Below are 20,828 nucleotides of genomic sequence, written 5' to 3'. Positions count from 1 at the left end.
ATGTTCCCCAATTTAACATTAACTCTGAAAATATACATTTACACAGAAACACTAGTTAAAGTCCCTTTGCAGTAACAAATCTTAAGGGAAGTCATAGGCAATAGGCATGTAAAACACTTTGCATTCTACTTCTAGCATATACACACTGATGTTACATTAGCTGCACACTTACAGAAATTCATTAAAATAACATACATCAGTAACTGTAACATATATAAAAGAACTGTGCACTCTATTAATCTTAATAGGAAACTAACGTCTTTCGTAACAGTCATTGGTATAACAAGACACTGTTGTTGTCAATATGTGGATATCAGGTCAAGCTGATCAATGGATAAAATAAATCAGATTTGGAAGCCTTCTGCTCTTGTAGTTATGTAAATATCAATGTGCATTAGTAGGTTTGTTGCTTCTGATGCTGGGCACTGACTCATACCTCTAGCTGTCACCAAAAGGCAGGACACCAATGAACTGGCAATCCTCCAAATTGTCTGTGAGTATATATATAATATGATGTATGTATTTGTGTGTGTGTGTGTGTGTGGGTGTGTGTGTGTACTCTTATAGAATGGCACTGTACCCATGATTGTTTACCTTGCACCCACTGCTCACTATGAAGGGCTCCTGCCCTCTCGCAATACTGAATTGGCTAAATTAAATATCAGAAAATGACTGAATAAAACAGTGAAGTAATGTTTACGTAATGTATAAAATAACTAAATTGTAAAGCAGTAGTGTAGTTCTCATTATATATATGTAGAAGCTGTAGCAGTATTGTTCTTTAAGAGTACAGCAATATGTGCTTAAAATACCACATTAAAAATATTGTAAAAAGTTTCACAGTGGAATGTGATACATTGTTAAATGTTTTGTCTTATTAAACAACACAAACAATACCACATATATGTAGTGAAACAGTTGTGATCAACGCTGAAACATGTGATGGCAAACATTTAGTTGATAAGATATGTATACCAGCATCAAGAGTGTGGTACCTTGGGGAATTGAATTTATTCTGTGGAACAGTTATCTCAGATTTAATGGAGTGGTAAGCACTAGGTAACCTATCAACCACAAGAGGAGTGTGTGGAGGCATGTGTGAATGGGCGTGCCTTCATTGAAATATAAAGGTAAGCAAATGTCAATAGCAAAATTAAGCATCATTTGAAAAAGTCTTAAACACTGAGATCTGCGGTAGTGGTGCTGCGGTGGCGTTGTCACCTCACAACAAGACGTTGTCCCGTTCGATTCTCAGCTAGAGCGTCTTCTGTGTGGAGGCATGTGTGGAGGCATGCATGAATGGGCATGCCTTCGTTGAAGGTTGTACGCATACCTCTCAACCTGGAAACATCAAAAATCTGGACAAGGCCCATGAAAAATAGGTACAAATCTGTACGCTGATTAACATCAAATTTGCATATGTAATTATGTAACTCCGCCCACTCCAGTGGAATTGTGGGATACCAACTTTCAAATGCAAACTGAACAGACAACCAAAATATGGCACCAGAGTCTCCCTGTAGCCATTCATGTGCCCCATTACCTGTCTAGTTTGCCCCATTTACCATAAATACTAATGTGTGCATATATACTGCTTTACTCTACAATGATTATTTGGATTTTATTTTTTTACATTTTATAGCACAATGCACAAACACCAAGACATCTGCTAAACAAAGCTGCTAACACAAAGCAATACTGTCTCACAATGTAAATAGAATTGGCATTAAAACTTATCTGCCATTGAAACCCACACATCCAAAGAAAATGCATTTGACCAATGATGGATAAAGCTTACCTAGTTTACAAATCATTGGCCCCTTGCACACAAAACAAGAAACATACATATGTTTTTTGATACACCTTCCTGACTTTAATTATATTCCTTGAATAATACAGCACACTTGTTAGAATTTCATCAGTCTGTTAGCAGGACTGTCACCTTGCACAGATTTTTTTTAAAGAAAGCTCTCAAAAAATGACAGATATATTATTATGAGCACCTTTGATGGTAAATGTTTTATGGCGACACATTTTAAAGTCAGAAATGTCCTGCCTTTGCTCATTAATCCATTAAATCAAAGTGCTCTGCTTTTAAAAGTTTTGTTAATTTCCTTAGCATTCTGCAAGTTTTTGAATAAACACCTGTATACTAACACAGTTTGCAGTTCCATATTGAGTGAAACAGATACTGCACTTTGTAACATTCCATATACAACAATGACTTAGAGTTCACAATAGCCATTGCACTGTTATAGTCCCACAATACATTCAGTAAAAACCAAAAGTGCAATCCAATTATACTTTATAACATGTCCAAACATACTACCTAGAAATACTAACATAATTTGTAGACCACTTTTAGAGATACATGCAACCCTGCAATGGTAAGCATTGCCAAAAGGAAGCACATTAGTATGTGTCAGGCAGCAAAAGTTTAATGAACCATTGTTTGCAAAAAGCAAGGCCATGGTGCAAATACTATACATTTAAAGCATATGTACTGAGCTGCTATAATGAGGCAGAGTGCATTTCTTTCTGAAAGTGATATTAAATGTTAGCTTGAAATGTTGCACAAAAATTCAAGATATGGTTATACTCCTAACTCTACACATATGACAAAGTATTTTAATATCTTTCATTAAAACATGCACTATAAAATTTCAGTTTTAGAGCTACAGCTTTTATAACAAGAGGAAAACACATCTAAGGCCATTTGACACTGAAAAGTGCAAAATTACAAAATGTTCACTTTAGAGATATTCATTTGTTTGTAAAGTAGAGCAAATCTGAATACAGTCAAAAACATTTCATTATAATGCCATATCTAAAACTATTATCTGACTGAAAGCAGTGTTCAAGCATTTGAATTATCACACTGAAAAAATGTCAACCTTTCCCCTTTGACCCCTTCTAACTATTCCTGTTTTGCAGTTAATGACACTTTACAAAATCACAGGTGGAAGGGAGTGAATTGTGGCCAAGCATGATGGCATAATGGAAAAAAAAAACTGCTTAGTTTATCATTCAACAAGGGTTGCACTTAAAGTGATGTTTCATGGCTAAAAAAAATGCTTTTGTGTCACAGTCCATCTGTAGGGTCACTAAATAATTAGATACGAACACTATAAAAAATGCCTTAGTTAGCACACAATACAACAAACATAACATTACACAGCTTTGTCTAATTCATCAATCCTAACTGGACCAAGAATAATTTTTAATAACAACAAGATGCAAGCCACACAAATCTTACCCCCTAATAAAATAAACAAACTCCCTTATCTTAGCACTTTATGTTAACAATAATATAATCTAGAAAAAACAAACTACACTTAAAATACTTAACTAAAAAATATTTTCATTGCATCGCAAGTTCTCAGTAAATTGCTTAGATGATTAACAGTTGAGTCAACACTAACGACTATGAAACTAGACAATAGTAAGTTCAGAATTATGTAATTAAAAAAAAGCTAGCTAAGAACAATTACAGTAATAGCAGGGACCCGTTTCTTACCTGAAGGCTGCCGCTGAGACTTGAATTGATATGGGACTAGGCAGATATGGCTACCATTATCGTTGCTGCCTGTTTCTCGCTGCTGCTGTATTCCCACTCGCAGCCAGCCGGAAATAATGATTTGAGCTCCTTGAGCTCAATTCCGACTGGCTGGTAGCCCTGACGGCGCTGATGTCATTGCGCACGTGATGATGTCAGCACCGACAGCGCGATTTTTAAAAAAATAAAAAAAATTGAACCAAAAAAATCGGAAATGAAGGGGTGCCAATCGGGAATCGTGGCACCCCTTCATTTGGACCCCAAAACTCAGTAAATACCGAGTAATTCGGTATGGTTGGGAGGTCTGAACTTGTACGTCAGGGCTGGTAACTTGGCAAGTAAAAATCCATTACCAAACATTAGCAGACCGGAGTTCCGCTGTGGCGACCCCTAAGCTGAAAGACACACACACACTAGTCTGATTTGGACATCTAATTTCTAGTTTATGTTAAGATTACTTGGTTATTTTGTAAGCAAATTAATTTAAAACTCTGTAAATGGTCTTATAAGACATGATGTATTTTCTTCCCTTAGTACACAGAAATGGTTTAGTCATGTTGATCAAGAAGCACTTCAGTTTCTTGAAGTTAGTTACACTGTTTGAGAAGCAGCATAATTTCTTAAAGTTATTTTATTGGCAGGACATAACATTTGTTTAAACAAAAAATACAAACAGGATAGATGTACAAAAAGGTAAAAAAAAAAACAGATATTTTACTTTTGTTATTTTGAGTTTAAGAGTTTTAAAAGATGGCATTACCTCACATGTTAGTAACATTATTTATATGTTTTATTAATCACATTCACAGTGACTGTTTTGGGTGAGTAGTATAGATGTATTTACACTTAAAAATACATGTTGCATGATTGCTGCTAGAGGGCTTTGGAATTATACAATGATTATAACAGATTTGTGCTCTGAGAAGTATGCTCATTAAGTTCTGCTGGCAAGGTTCTTCTTATTGATATTGATTTCAATAAAGAAATGAATTGATCACAAATTGATACCACATTGATATTTTGGAATCTTAATGTATCCACATGGCTCAGAAAATGACATTTTTAAAAACAATTATAATAAATATTCAGCACAAATTGTGTTATTCTGAGAAACACATACATTTGAAATGTAATGGGCAAATATAAAAATGGGATTTCTGCTGTAGCAGCAGCTAGAAATTCTAAGATTACTTCTAGTGTCATTATTTTAGTTTAAAAATGAATTGACCAATGGGATAACTGTTCAAAATCTAGATGTCAGTTTCATATAACTATTGAATTTGGCAACCTATTATATATATTTTGCTGAACAATTTATATTTCAGTGCACTGAAAAAGATTCATCAAGAACCAGATGAGTGAACTTATTTCTTTAAGTCCAAGAATTGGGGAGGAGGGGTAGGACTTGACTCTCTGTAGGAGCCACATAGGTGATTGAAAGGTGGTTTCATTGAGTCCAGTACAATGGATCAGGCTTGATATACTGCCAACCAATGAAAGCAACATATACACACACACACACACACACACACACACACACACACACACACACACACAATGTATTTAAAATTTGTATACCTGGCTAGAGCACTAATCAGAAGTGAACAATTACTACCTCAGCCCTATGAATACAAAGTCAGAATAACATTTAGGGAGACAGCAGGAGTATAAAGAAACTAGACATCTGTAAACACCATTACCAGCTAATAAAATGTAAATAGTATATATACTTGTAATATTCATTATTAATAATAAATGAAGGCAAGTCTCATTTAGAAAGTGAAGTGACTGTGTGTTGTCTAACTGGGTATGATGGAATAGCCAAATAGAGTGAGGGACATTAGATTTTGTGAGTAGCTGGAATGAGAAACCATGTTAAACAAAATATTATGTGAGTGAGAAGTGTAAATTGGTGCAATAGAAATGTCATAATAGGAATTTATTTAACATTTGTTTACCAGGGTGGAACACTAAATTCAGTCTCAGCTTGGGAATGTAAAGAAAGTAAAAATCACATTTAATGAGATTTAGCAGATTATAATGAAAACACTCACTGGCAAAGTACCATTATCACTAACAATGAAAAGGGTACATACAATTGTAAATACATTATTTAGAATAAATCAAGACAAGTCTTGTTTAGAAAGTGAGATGTCTGTCTAAGTAGAATCAATAGAATAGTTGAGTGGAGTGAAGAATGTTACACAGAGTTTGAAAGTAGTTGGAAGAAGTAATGTTATGCCAAATCGTATACGTGTAGGCAGTGTAGATTGGTGCAATAGGATGTGCCGTATCAGGGAGAGTATCAGTGTTACTAACAGGAGAAAGCAAGAGTGATGTAGCTCAGGATAGATGATATGATTGGATGAAGGGCAGTATAATTTGGATGATTAGAGGAGGGAATTTATATCACTAGAGTGGGAGACAGCAAATAGAAGGAGCTTGCAAAAGAATGTGCAGAATATGGCCAGATGAATACAAATACTAAGCAGGGAGGATAGATTATATCATAATAGTAGAAAGCAGAGAGACATTGCCCTTGACTTTTAAAAATCAATAGATGCCAAAGAGGAGCAAACCCAGCACAGAGCCTTGGAAGACTCCACTGGTGTCTGGCCTCTTTGTTGAAGTGGTCTCTCTAGTCCAGGGGTCTGCAAACTTCATTATCAAAAGAGCCACTTTGGCCCCCTCTCCCACCAAGTAAAATTTATCGGGAGCCACAAGACCTATTTAACCCCTAAAATGAATATAACACAGCGTATAAAGTTTTATATATAGTTATTATACGAAATATAAAAGAACAAATGTTTTTTAGCAGGATCTATGTCAGAATCCAGACCAGTAATGAGTGGTGTGCCTCAGGGCCCTGTCCTGGGGCCCCTCCTATTTGGCATATACTTCTCAGAAGTACAGGCAAGCATGGAAGGGCTGTGGCTGACTAAGTTTGTGGACAACTGCAAACTGGGTGCTATAATAGAGTCTCCAGCCGACATGAAGATCCTCCAGAAGGGCCTAAATGAGACTGATGCATGGTATCAAAGCCATGGTCTCAAGCTAAATGCAATAAAATGCATAGTAATCCCCTTTGGAAAAAACAGAGTACCCGCAAACTACAACATAGGAGGTAATCCCCTGAAATCTGAAGAAGAAATAAGGGATTTAGGGACCCAAGTAGATAGTCAGCTTTCCTTTGATAACCATGTTGCCAAAGTGGTTAGAAAATCCTTCTATGTGACCCATCTGATCATGAAAGGGTTTGCATCAAGATCTAAGAATGTGATGGTGCCCCTCTACTCTTCCCTCATCAGACCCATTATTGAGTACAATGCACCAATTGGAATGTACCTGGCTAGACATCTCCAGCAGCTGGAGAGACCACAGAGGTACCTAACCAAGAGGATTACTGGCCTCAAATAGTTGCCCTATGCAGAACGATTGAAAAAGCTAAGACTGTTCTCTGTTGCATACCGCTTTCTCAGAGGCGATCTCTGTCTAATGTACAGAGCCATGTCCAACCCAGAATTGTTGAACATGCTCCATCTTAGCAAAACCAAATCTACTCGAGCTACACGCTCTAGGGATATAAACCTCAACACAACAATGAATAGAACATGCTGGAGGGATAGATTCCCTTTGCAGAGACTTCCCTTACTATGGAACAGGGTCCCGATCTACATAAGACAGAGCCCCTCACTATCACTCTTCAAGAGGAACCTTGATGAGTGGATGGGTAACAGAAAGGTCACACCAGGGATCACACCAACAGCACTACTAGGTAGGGGCCAAGGGTACTAGCTGCTAGTACAAGGGTCTAGAGAACTACTAAAGGGGCGGTGAATACCGCACAACATGGCTGGGCTAATATATGCCTTTGGGCAGATAGCCCAGTACCAACCTATGAATCTGTGAACCTATAAGAACAAGATTTAAAATCGGTCCCTATTTTTGCTCCTTTGTTGGGACTGCTTGATCGCTCTGCGTGTGTGCCATATCTCTCGACCTCTTAGAACAAGAAATCTGGAAAAAGCCAAAAAAAGTGGGGCACAAAGGCCCAAAAATAGGGACACTTTTTAAATATTGCTCTTTCAAACTGTGCAAGTTGATAGAATAACAGATTTTGTATATGCATGAATTTTCTGAAGGGCATGAAGTCTGAAACTTAAATTTCTGTTTATTTTTTCTGACTTCAGCCCTCAATGATTTGCTAGAAAACCACAATTTTATGAGAAATTGGCCAAAAATATGAGGCAAAAATCAGGACATTCTAAGTAAATCTGCACAGTTGACAGGTAAGTGTGTGTGTGTGTGTGTGTGTGTGTGTGTGTGTGTGTGTGTGTGTGTGTGTGTGTGTGTGTGTGTGTGTGTGAGTGTGTGTGTGGAAAATACATGTTAACAGAAACCATATTATTTTAGCAAGTTTATAAGTTTATAAGAGCAATATTTAAAGTCCATCCCTATTTTTGTTCCTTTGTTCCCCTTTATTTGTGGCCCTGTCCAGATTTCTTGTGATAAGAATTTGAGAGGTATGGAAACCTTTCAGGAGATGCTGCTGCTGCCAGGGTATCACTCAATCATTCTGTGTGTGGAATCCATGGCAACTGAAATCATGTTATTCTAATTAAAGAAATCCACCAGGTTAAGTAGGCATGAACTGTCTTTGACAAAATCAGAATGGGTTGAGTCCCGAGTCTGAAGGTTTCCTATGTCATTCTTAATTATTTCCATAATAATTCTTTACTTGGTTTTACATATGAAACTAGTCAGACTAATGGATCTATAATTCCCAGGATTCATTGATGGTCCATCCTTATGCAGACGAATGACCATTGCAGTCTTCCATTTCTGGGGCATGAAGCCTTTGTGGAGGCAATGGTTGAATAGTGACACCAGTGTCTCTAATAGGCCATATTTCAGGCTATTTAGGAGGGATTCCAAGATATTACGGGGATGAAGCTGTATTCTTGGCCTTAGACAGTGCACCTTAAACCTGGTCCCTACTAATAGTTGAAGGGATTATGTTAGATGGCATTTTCTTGGGGGTAGCTGGGGGTGAAAGAGGAGTAAAGCTGGAGCTTAATTTGTCAGCCAGAAGTTTTGCTATATTTCCCAGTTCTGTGAACCCAGATTTCCATGTTTGGAATGTTTCCTATTGTTTTCCATTACAAGTTAAATTGTTTATCTTTCCTTTTAATAATTAGACCTCCATCCTATTGAAATTAGAAAATATATTAAAATATAAAATGTTTAGTATCAAAAATAAAACCTTAGGGAAGTAATCCTGCTCAAAGTCTGGGAAGAGATCAAACTGGATATTAAAAGATGGTCCAGTTTAAAACTGGCTTTTTCTACTGAAGCATCCATCAGAGATGTTTTTCGTATTAGCTCATCGGTATTTCAAACTCCAATATCCATACTTATAAATACTCAAATTGCATTAAGTAACATGTTATGGTGGTCAAGTACTCCAGGGTGGCATTTTTCAAAACTTGTAGTCCTCGAACAATGTGAAAGCTTCAAAATATCAGATATTTACAAATAATTCCTTTAACTAATTCATAACAGGCACCGATGTGAGTAAAATAATGTCAAACTATCTTAAGAAAGCATATTAACCATTCCGTTCCTCTTTTTCTTGAAAAAAATCCATTGCATTTTTTTTCTCTCTTCAAAATATCTCTGAAAACTTTATTAGTTTTCTTCAGAACTTGTCATAGTTCTTAAAGCTGGAGAAAATGTTTGTCTGTCAGTAACCAATATGTTTAAGTAATGCATGAACAGTAGCAAATAGAAATATGGTCCAAACTTCTAATTTTCCACTACTAAATACCATTAAAGTTACAAATTTTGCAAAGTTCACACATGTTTAAAAATTATTTCTTATGCCACACTGTGGATTAGCAGGACAAATTCCTTAACTGTGGCCCAAGTGACCTGGATTTGATTAACAGCTCAGATGGCTGAGGCACAGTATGAGACAGATGGCTATCCTGAGGTATTTGGTGCATGCCTAGATGCACCTTATGTTATATCCCTGGTAGAGACTGGAGGCATATAAGGGGGCATTGTCCTGTGCAGGAAGAGACAGAGTAGACTGGCTGAGTTGCTGTTCAGACAGTATAATACACTGCAACATTGCACACCCTTGTTGAATATCTGCCCATCAGCAAGTTACTGGCACTTGAGTTTTTTTAAGACTTAATTACAAATACCCCCAGCAGGAGTATGACACTGCATCAGGATGCCTCATTCCCCTCACTGTCCCCAAGCATGAGTCAGTGTAAGTCCAGTGGTGAATAGTAGATCCATGGGATGCAGAAAGGCACAGGTGGAAGCTGATGGCCAGCTGGAGGGAAGAAAAAAAATGCCAAAAAAAATTAATTTCTTATCAGTCATATGCCAGTGGCAAATATTATATAAACTGCATTAACAAAGCTGTTTACCTTGGTAAAGCTATTATTTTAGAAAATAAGAAAGTTTATATTCTGTATGACATATTTTAAATTAACATTCTATTTCTAGAAATTACTATATAGCTAGGGTCAGGGTGTGGGTAGGGTAAGTGTGTGATAGTGATGGACGTTAGGGGAGGGTGCGGGTCAGGTAAGTGTGCGATAGTGACGGAGTTTAGGTTTAGGGGTGGGTTAAGTGAGTTAGGGTTAGGGTGCGGGTAAGGTAAGTGTGCGATAGTGACAGACTTGAGGGTTAGGGGTGGATTAAGTGAGTTAGGGTTAGGGTGCGGGTAAGGTAAGTGTGCGATAGTGACGGACCTTAGGGTTAGTGTTTGAGTTAAGATTAGTGCATAGATAGTTGTGTATGTAAAGTTTAGTGTAGGTCTGTAAGATTTTTGGTGTGCTTGTGTTATGTGTGTGTGTTTTTTGGGAAAGGTATTTGTTTTGTTTATAGTCGGGATTTTGGTTTGTCGGGCATGTGAAGTTTCGTGTTTTTGAATTTTTTTTTTGTGTCTGTTATTTCGTTGTCAGTGTTTTGGCGTGTCGGTGTTATCAGGTAGGCCCATATATATATATATATATATATATATATATATATATATATATATATATATATATATATATATATATATATATATATATATATATATATATATATATATATATATATATAAAATCACATAAGTCCCATGTGACTGACTGTTGGTTTGATCAAAAGAAGTAGAGCAGAGTTGTTTGTTTGAATATTCAGTTTAACAAACAGATGTTTCTTCAGATGTTTGTTTTGCCAAAATAGGTAAATGGGATGTATACTAGATGTGTGTGCATGTGAGTGTGCTTGTATGAATGAGTGTGGGTCAGGGTGTGTGCGTGTGCTTGTGCATGTGTGTGTGTGTGTGTGTGTGTGTGTGTGTGTGTGTGTGTGTGTGTGTGTGTGTGTGTGTGTGTGTGTGTGTGTGTGTGTTTGAGGTGTAGTCCGGTGAGCAAAGTGTCAACTCAGGTCATCATATAAATGGTGAGCAAAATGTCAACCCATGTCACCATATAAATGGTAAGCAAAGTTTCAAACTAATGTCATCATATAAATGGGAAGACAAGGATAAGATAAGAAAGCAGCATAGGGGAGAAAAGCAAACAGGAGAAAACACCCAAGTGCAACAATAAGGTGTGATGGGTCGGGAGAGGAATGGGAGGAAAGGGAATTTCTTTTCTGTTTTTATGGAAGAGATCCCCATTTGTAATAAGGAAGAAGAATAAAGGGTATGAGGGAAAGGAAGAGAGGGATAGTTATGAAAAGATAAAGAGAGATAGAATGTAGCAGGGGTGGGCAAACAAACATCAAATGTACACATATGAACACATAAAGCAGACATGGGATATATAATGGGTTTATAATAGTTCATCAACAGCTTAGGTTGTCGAATCTGTAATGATCGACACCTAAGCATCGAACTTGCAAAATCTCAAACGGTCATTTCAGTAAATTCTTTCCTCAGGAAAGAAGTCGCTAGGCCATTATCGGGAATTTGCCCTTTTGGCAATGTAGCGTGATCTCAGAGTTGGTATATTTAGTTAGGGGGGGTGGGGGGCACAGCACCCACGTCAAGGGGTGTGGAGTATTTAGGTTGAAAAGTTAATTTTGTTTACAGATGGCCTACTGAATTCTTTCCTGAGGAAAGAATTCACTTAAATGGCCATTCACGATTTTTCAAGTTCGACGCTTAGGTGTCAATCATTACAGATTCGACAGCCTAAGTTGTCGACGAACTAATACAGACCCATACATAATACCTCTAACTCAAATGAACCTGCTGATGGACAAATAAAAGAGAACACATACAAGTGCACTTTTGCAGTGGGGTGACACACACATCATACACATCCCACAGCCAGGAGAGTCGTTCCTACTTCCTGTTACATCTTGCCAGTTTGAACTCTCACTCCTTCATTGCTATAAAACAAAGTAAACACACCCCTTGGCTGACGCTGGCTCCACAAACCCTTTTGAGAAGGCAAATATTTAGTGGGCATTGCTTGTCTAGCATCACATAATTCACCCAAAGCAGCTACATAGAAATGACCCATGAACCTATAAATGAGTACACTGGGTAACAGAACAGGAAGAAAAAATGCTTCCAATATACATCCCTCTCTCTCTCTGTCCTAATCTCTGGCTTCAACTGCTGAAGAAGATTAGAGTGTTTCTAGCACAGTTCATTTTAACAATGCTGTTACTATTCACAAGCTTGGGTGATGCCAGTGGCAGCACTTATCATCCTGGCAAGTTTATGCCAGGCCTTGACCTTGCACAGGGAGCCAGCATGCTGCCTCAGAAGATGCTCAACAAAGTTCCTGTGCAGGAAAAACAAGAATATCTTCCTTTCCTGATGCATCATAAAGAAGTCTTACAGTTCATTATACATGAAGAAGACATGCCTACTCTGTTTGGTTCACTTGAACAGCAATATGGTAGTCCTGTGTGCATGGCTGTATGTTTGCACATCACATGATCTGCAGTGTTGTACTGCACTGCATCAGGACATTACCAAATGTCTGTAGCACAGCATCTTGATGCTGTCAGTCTATACAAACTGTTGCACATGCATGGTGGTCATATGCTTTCCTTGCACTGTACTGAGATTGGCAAAACCAACCAGTTTGGACAGCACATTGTATTCTGGCTGCAGTTCAGAGACAATGGTGGTAGACAGCCTCATCAGCACAACCAACATGCTAAAAGGCCATTACTAATGCAACATAAAGTGTGGTTGTGATTTTGTAAAAGAGCACTTACATACAAAAACTTATAAAATATAAGACGTTACACAGTAACTCTGAGTACTTGGAGGTAGAAGTATTGAAGGAAGAAATCCTGACTGGTAAGGTACCACAGCATTGTGTTGGATGTCAGTAACAGTGAAAAAGATGCCATGGGGTATGTGTGAATGGGAACAGCAGAATATCATTGTACTGTCATATCCATCTGTGGTAGGGGTACACCATGGGCATTAAGACCCTGGGGAACCATATGCAACAAGTAATATGATGTCCTGCATACATATGATAAGGCATGACAACACATTGCTTGGGCAGAATAATATGATGTGCTAAGCAATACACAGGGTCAATAGGTAGATGCAAGAAGGGGAGTAGGGCGGCAATACCCATTGTTGCAATGCATAAATGAGCACATATGTACACCATTACAGAACACCGATAACCAGCTGCAAATTGGGATAAGAGGGCAGAAGTCATAAGTATATGACTTCAATACCCTGCATAACACACTCATTGAATGCCATATGTAACCCACTAGTTTACAGGATTTTCCATGGGCTCTAGAGAGGGGTAATGGCTGAAAAGGTTCACCATCAAGCAGTCATAGGTGTTATTGTCTTCAGAACACATGGTATGCACCTTTTGGATAAAGGGACTGAGGACAAGATGTAGCAGGAGCAGGTATGGTGAGGAGGGGTTCAGGAAGTGAATTCTGAGTTTCCATAATAAGCTTCTGTAACAGGTGTAGCGAAGGGTAACCAAGAGGATATTCTACAGTTTGACAGTTTGAGCAGGAAATTAAGGCTATGAGCTATTAACAAGTTACTTTCTTTGGTACAGAGTTTGAGTCCCACAGCCTTCATTTGCCTACAGTGTGACCTTCAACAAGTCACTTAACCAGATATAGCTATGATGCAATTGAGAATTTGAGCTAGGGTATTTAATGGTCTCCTGAAGTGCATGGCTAGTAGCTACCTAGGATCCTGTGAATTTAAGCAAAGGACAAGGGATGGGAATCAGGTCATAGAAATGGAAAGGTTCCTTACATTCCTGTTTGGGGAGGAGAAATGGACAATCATACTCATGGATGGCTTGGATGTGGAAGCTGGACTGGTAATGACCACCTGAGGACAGTAAGGATCACACTGGGTTATTACAATCTGCTACATGTTTGGATAGAACAGCTCACTGTATGCGTGCTAGGACTGGTTCAAAAAGGACTTTCTGCAAATCTGTCCAGCAGCACATGACAGTTATTCCATCAAATATCCCTGCTCCCTGTGTGTATGATAACTTTGTATAATGCCCTTTGTGTCAACTTACATCTATAGCTGTGAACTAGATAACTATGTGGAAAGTTTCCCACATTAACCATTGGTATAGGTTAGTTGTGTGCTATATGTGTGAGTCATGGGAACTAGATGGGTGGTGCACAGACACCTAAGCCATTCAGGAAGTGGAAACCCTTCTTGTTGATGTATCTTAGTTCCTGTAGACCAGATGAAGCCTTGATGGAAATATGTGTACAATCTATAGATCTCAATAACTCAGAGAAATGGGCAGTGTTGTAAAATGCCCATATAATATATCCTCTGCTCCTGAAGGAACAGATATGCTCCTGTCCATGTTGCAGCATGATGCTGAGGAACTGGTGTAGAATGCTAGAATGAAACATCACTAGCATATCCCCTGTAGGTTACTAGATGATCCCCATGGCTAAGATGGTTAATGCTACACATACCTTTGTGCCAACTGAGGAGGGTAGCATATGCACCCCCCCCAGATGCCACTTTATTAAAGTGTTAACCCAAACCCAGCCCTACACCTTACCTTAAAAAAGCTTTCCATAACACTACCAAAACATTTGGACACACAACACACAGAACACCGTACATATACAATTCAAAATGTGTCCCCTTCCCTAGCACTTACTCTAGCCCTAACCTGCAAGCACTTACACAGACAGTTTCCATAATGGTTAAGGTACTCGCCTCCCATGCACAATGTACAAGGTTTGAGCCAGACCTCTGACCAATGCCTGTATGGAGTTTGCATGTTCTCCTTGTACCGCTAAGAAGGTCCTCCCACATCCCAAAAATATACTGAGTGTTTATACCTCAAACTCACCTAAGAAGGGAGTGGGGGGCAGCAGAACAAATTCTAGATGGTGCCTATAGGGGGGGAACAGTTGTATAGACTAACCTCCTTGGGCATGAAATGTGGTACACATTATCATCAAGATAGGAGAATATGGATCACAGACTGCATGCCATGTCAGAGCTGGCCTCTCAGTGGTTGGCTCAAAGTGATTCATTTATATTGACTAATGTTGCCAAAAATGGGCATGGGTATTTGTCAGTGATAAGTGGATTGAGGATGTAGCCTACCCTGACCTATGCCATATTAATGGTGGGAAGGGTGTATGTGCCAGTTTACATTTAAAATTTTGAGGGAAGGTTTGATGACTGCGGGATGTTGAATAATGATTGACTGTCCCATGTTGCTCAACCTTCAGTTGTGCAAATCTCGGTTCAGCAAATGCACAGTGTATTCACATAGATGAAGTCGATCTTGTCACTAGAGATCACGGGTACAGTGGGTTTGGAAAATTTACCTTTTTTCCCACTGTAGTGTGATCTCAGAGTTGGAATATATAATGTGCAGGGGGTGTGGGGGGTGCAGGGGGCAATCCCCCCTGCAAAATCATCAAATCACATGGTGTGCAGTGTAGGACTGCACACCACAGATGTTGAGAAAGGTCAAATTAGCAAAAGGAAGTGTGTTTGCAACATTCTGACCTTCTCTACTTTACGTATTCAAGGTTTTAGTCAACATTTCAGGTAGGTCTATCTTTTAAGTGTTGACGATATGATAGTAAACTGTATCTGCCCCTATTGGCTTGTCTGCTATAAAGCCCAGCAGTCATGGTTCAATAATATACTGGCTGGACAGTGTCACTGCTCAGCTTGGGCTACCTGGGATAGCTCTTGAGCAAAAGCTGGACATAAAACCAATCAAACTTTCAAATATGAACTATGAATCGTTACACTCATTGTATGTTCACTAAGAGGACACAGCTCAGAAGTGGATGACATGATGGCAAGAACAAGCCTGACATTCTATATATCCTGCAGACAAATGGAAGGGCAATACAGCAAAGACACTTGGCTTGGGATCCAATGTCTATTACTTAGGAGCACAGACTAGAAATTGTGTCGGAATTGTGGTGAGAAAAAGGCTTCCGAAGACAATGAGGGATGTCATCAGAATTAGTGACAGACTCCACAGTTGAGGTACCTACTAAATATAGCAGGACAAGAGGAATGATTGCTGATAATGGGTGACCTGAATGCACATATCAAGACAGACAGAACAGGATATGAGGACTGCCTGGGTCCACATGGGTAGGGCACCATGAATAAAGAAGAGGAGGCCATTCTAGACTTGTGTCTGGCAGATGGCTTGATGGTAGACAATACATTTTTCAGCAAGAGAGGGAGTCACAAGATCGCATACAACAGTGGCCAACATGCAACTAAGGTAGATTTCCCTCTAGTAAGGAAAGGGAAAGAGCACCTGGGGTAGAATCAGTGATTGCAATGTCATCCCCAGTGAAACAGTCAGCCCATGGCATACACCACTGTTTGCCACAATTAGCTACAAACTGTGATCAAAGAAGGCTCTAAAGTCAACAAAGACCAGGATAAAGACCTGGAAGTTGACTTGAGAGAATGCACAACAGTTCTATTACTCGGGTCTCTAGCACCTCAAATGGAAGAAGAAATGAGTGGAGTTGAAGAAAAATGTCAGTACCTCAAAACAGCACGTGTTAGAACTATAGAACAGATATGTGGCTGAGCCAGGTATGGAAATAAAGTACATCAAGATAGCTAGTGGTGGAATGCAGAAGTCCAGAAAGTCATCAAAACATGGAGTGCAGGAAAAAGTGGTACATAAAAAAGAAAGACCAGGCTAAGAAGGAATATTGTTTAGCTAACATTGAGGTTCAGAAAGGAGTTGCAATACAAAGAAGAAGGCATCAGAGGCATTTTACCAAATTCTAGAAAAAGTGACCCAGTAGACTGCACAAAGAAGCACTATCAGGTTGCAAGGGCAAGACAGAAAGATAAAGAAGATAGTCAGACACCCTTCATAAGAGATGCCAGCAACAACCTACTCACCAGTGCACAGAGCTTTAAAGACAGATGAAAGAAGTACATCCAGCAGCTTCTGAATGAAGCAAACCAAATAGAAGCTGTACTGCCCCAGACAAGCCTATGATAAAAGAAGAGGAGCAGCCCACAGTACAAGAAGTAAGAACAGCAGTAAGGAAAATGAAGTCAGGGAAAGCAACAGGCTCAAATAAGGTCACAGTAGATATGATCAAGATGCTGGGTGAGATTGGGGACGAATGGCTTTTGACTGTAATCATGGCAATATAAAGAGAAAGTGCCAGTGCACAAGAACAAAGGGCACATCCACATCTGTGGGCAGTATCAAACACCTGTCACATTGCATGAAAGTTCTGGAGTGGATGACGGATAAACAAACATACAGCACAGTAGAGAGTAAGATGGGAGATGAGTTCAAATTCAGATCAGGATGCAGAACAACTGACTTGATATTTGCAGTGCGAAAAACAGTTGAGAAAAAGGCTAGAGAAGAAAGGGTCCAATTGGACATTCCTAGATTTAGAGAAAGCATATGACAATGTCTTAAGAAATCTGATTTTGGCAGTCCTAGGGTGGTTCAAATTTTTAGAAACATTGGTAGAATTAGTTGAGGCTATGTACAAAGACCCAATGACTCAAGCACCAATGGTGTTCAGTCTCACAGATGAGTGTGCATCATGATTCATCTCTGAACTCACCACTGCTCATACTGGTGATGGACTACATTAGAAAACAGGTCAGTGGGGAGAGATCAACAAGCTGTTGTATGTAGACGATGTGGCATTACAGGCAGAATCTGAGGAAGAGCTTCAGCAAAGGATAGGGGAATGGAATGCAAAACTAAGGCACATGGGATGAAACTGAGTACAGGCAGGAGAAGAGTGATGGCAGCAAATGGGAGAAATCAAAAGCAGAGAACTGAGACAGAAGAGAAAAAAATAAACAGCTCACAGATTCAAGTGTATTGGGGTGGTTGAAGAGAAGGGAAGTCTGAATGAGGAGGTCAAAGCTAAAATCAGATGGGCAGCATCCAACTGTCACAGAGTGACAGGGGTAGCATAGGATAAAAGAATGCCAAAGAAGCTGAAAAGTATGGTATGCAAAACAGTTGTCTGACCAATACAACTGTATGATACAGAAATCTGAGCAGAAAAGGGAGAGCAGTTGAGAAAGCCAGAGGTGACAGAGATTAAGTGCCTGAGATGGGTGATATGATGCACACTGTTGTCAGACAAAGAAATCAGGTCACCAGAACAGAAGCCAAAGTATCTCCAATTGCAGAAAAGATCAAAGGAAAACAAAACAGAAACAGCATAGAACAGTGTGGAAAAATTAGTGTAATATTCAAGAGCAAAGACCACAATTCCTTCTTTTTAAAAAACTAGGGTGGTTGCAACTCCAAAATGTCCTTAAAAACAGGTTTTAACTTTTCCCCTGTACAAGCTGTTCTGTGGTTAGAAGTGTTGCTCTATTACCATTGCATTTCTGGTCTGAGCCTCAAAGAGCATCTTCTCCTTCAGAGTAATGAAAACTAATAGCACCAGAAGTAAAGACAAATACAGAGATAAACTCTTTGGCTGCTACTTCTCTCATATATATGGAACTTGCTGATTTACATAGCTGGAGAACAAACAGAGAGAATAAAGGCATTCAAACCTTAAGAATTAGCAGGATGTGAACCCAGGATATTCAGTCCATTGTCTTGACCACTCAGCAGTGACTAGAGATCCTCAAACATTCCTCAAGAATAGTCTTCTTTAAACTGGATCAGAGCAGACATGAGTGACCCTAAACTAACTGTACTCAGCATCCATATTTTTTCTTTACTTTATTGCCCAGAGTGTGTGCAATAAGAGATGGACATGTGTGTGCATAACATTACCTGGAATCTGGGAATATTTGTAGAAACAGTTAGGCAGTGTTAACAAAAAATACCTCCACAGGTATACCAGGTAAGAGGTTTATACTGCAGGTAAAACTCAGTTCATGTATATATTTGTCAACATCCATACCATTGTCCAAGGTAAGGCCATAGGGTAGTGTACTAAAACCTGTAAGGTACAGATCACAGCACTGACTAGGAAAGTAATGGGAACTACAGAAATATACTAGTTGTTAATTGACATCTTTCTCTCCCCCCACCATATCTGCAACAATAAACTAAATGCACAACTCAGTCTGTACGTGCTCCATTAAATCTATTGTTGGGACATATGTCCTATTATTTGATAAATACTTAAAATTTGTTCTTATGCATGTGCCATGTTGAAATACTCCTACACTGGTGACACGCTGCCATCAATATACCTGCATGCTGTTGTAATGGCCACTGTGGTTCCATATATGAATGTGTTCTGTTTGCTATGCAACTGTTCCATATCTGATATTTCGGGTTAATAGGAATATCTATGCATGCTATTATACCTAATCCTGGAATGTGTTGACTATTACTAACCCACATATGTTGTAAATTTGAACACCATAGCACATTTGGGAAGGCCGGTCCCAGCAGACCCACCTGTCCCACCTCAGCTGGCCATGGCACTGGGCACCAGCACATCTGGGGCCAACCCCGGGACTTCCTCATCCACTGGTCCTACACACCTTTGGATGGAATCGCCTCAGGGGATGGGGCTCACCTCCTTGGGAGTGGGTGCGGACAGGACACTGTGACCCATCGCCAGGTCCAGAGCGTGGTGCATTTTGAGCTCCTCAGGGAGTTTGGAGATCTGCTAGGCCAGCTTGAGGGTTGCATGCCACAGCTAGAGGGTCGGCCTGGCCCTCCTAATCAGCCCTCAGCACAGCCACCTTTGGGGCTATGAAGGTGCAGTGGTGAATGCCAATAGGTGGGGACCTCAGTCCCACTGTATCCACTAGGGGGCTCATGGACTTCCGATTTCCAAACACCCCTCCCTATCAAGGTGTTTACCCCCCACATGTGTCATATACTGCCCCTGTATGCTTTCTTATCTGTCTTGTCAGTTATGCTACCCAACCTACCTCCACAAATATACCTATTATCCCTCCCCAACATCCCACTCTCACCTGAAAAAAAAGGGAAATCTGTCCCCCAAATAATCTTGCCCCATACATAGCTGTCCATTTCACACACATGTCCTCTGGACACATGTAATCTGGTCTAATTGGCTTCACAACATATTATTGTTGTCCTCACCTCTCTCTCAGGGGTCTGAGTGTCCAAATCTATCCCCAAATTCAGTTTATATGCACAGCTGTTGCTGTCGAGGAAATAGGCAGCTATGGACCTTCCCTACACCTGTCCTGCACATCCCTAAGTATTTTCCCTACTGTCTTTCCCTCTTTGTGCCCCTTTTTCACCACTTTCCTAGCAACCCTTTTCATTTCTTTGAAAGAAATTAGTGCAGGGGTAAGCAGGAGTAAGCACTTTTAAGCAGCAGTAAGCGGGTTTAAGCTTGTTTGCGTGGGGATAAGCAATGCCTACACAGGTTAAGCAGTTGAGAAGCTAAATCTGTATAAAAAACTGCAACCGGATGTTGTAACCGGTGCTTACCTCCATGCAAACCTACTTACAGCTGCTTAAAAGTGCCTTAATCACTCTGTGTCCAACGGGCCTTGTTCTGCCCATCAACAAAATAAACAGCCTCTACGTGACTCAAGCCCAGGACCCTACACACCATAGCCGAAGTGATTTACTACTAAGCCATGTCAGATATACATAATCTTGATGTTTTCACAAACATATCATCCAGCACAGTAAGTCAACAGCACAGGAAATGTATTTATACATGTAGATGTATGTGTGTGTGTATGTACATATATATATATATATATATATATATATATATATATATATATATATATATATACATATATGTAAGCATATACAGATAT

This window comes from Protopterus annectens, chromosome 2.part2 (assembly GCF_019279795.1).
Source record: "Protopterus annectens isolate FY-2018-M chromosome 2.part2, PAN1.0, whole genome shotgun sequence".
NCBI classification, from domain to species: Eukaryota; Metazoa; Chordata; order Ceratodontiformes; family Protopteridae; genus Protopterus; species Protopterus annectens.
Note: the sequence above shows the minus strand (reverse complement) of the source record.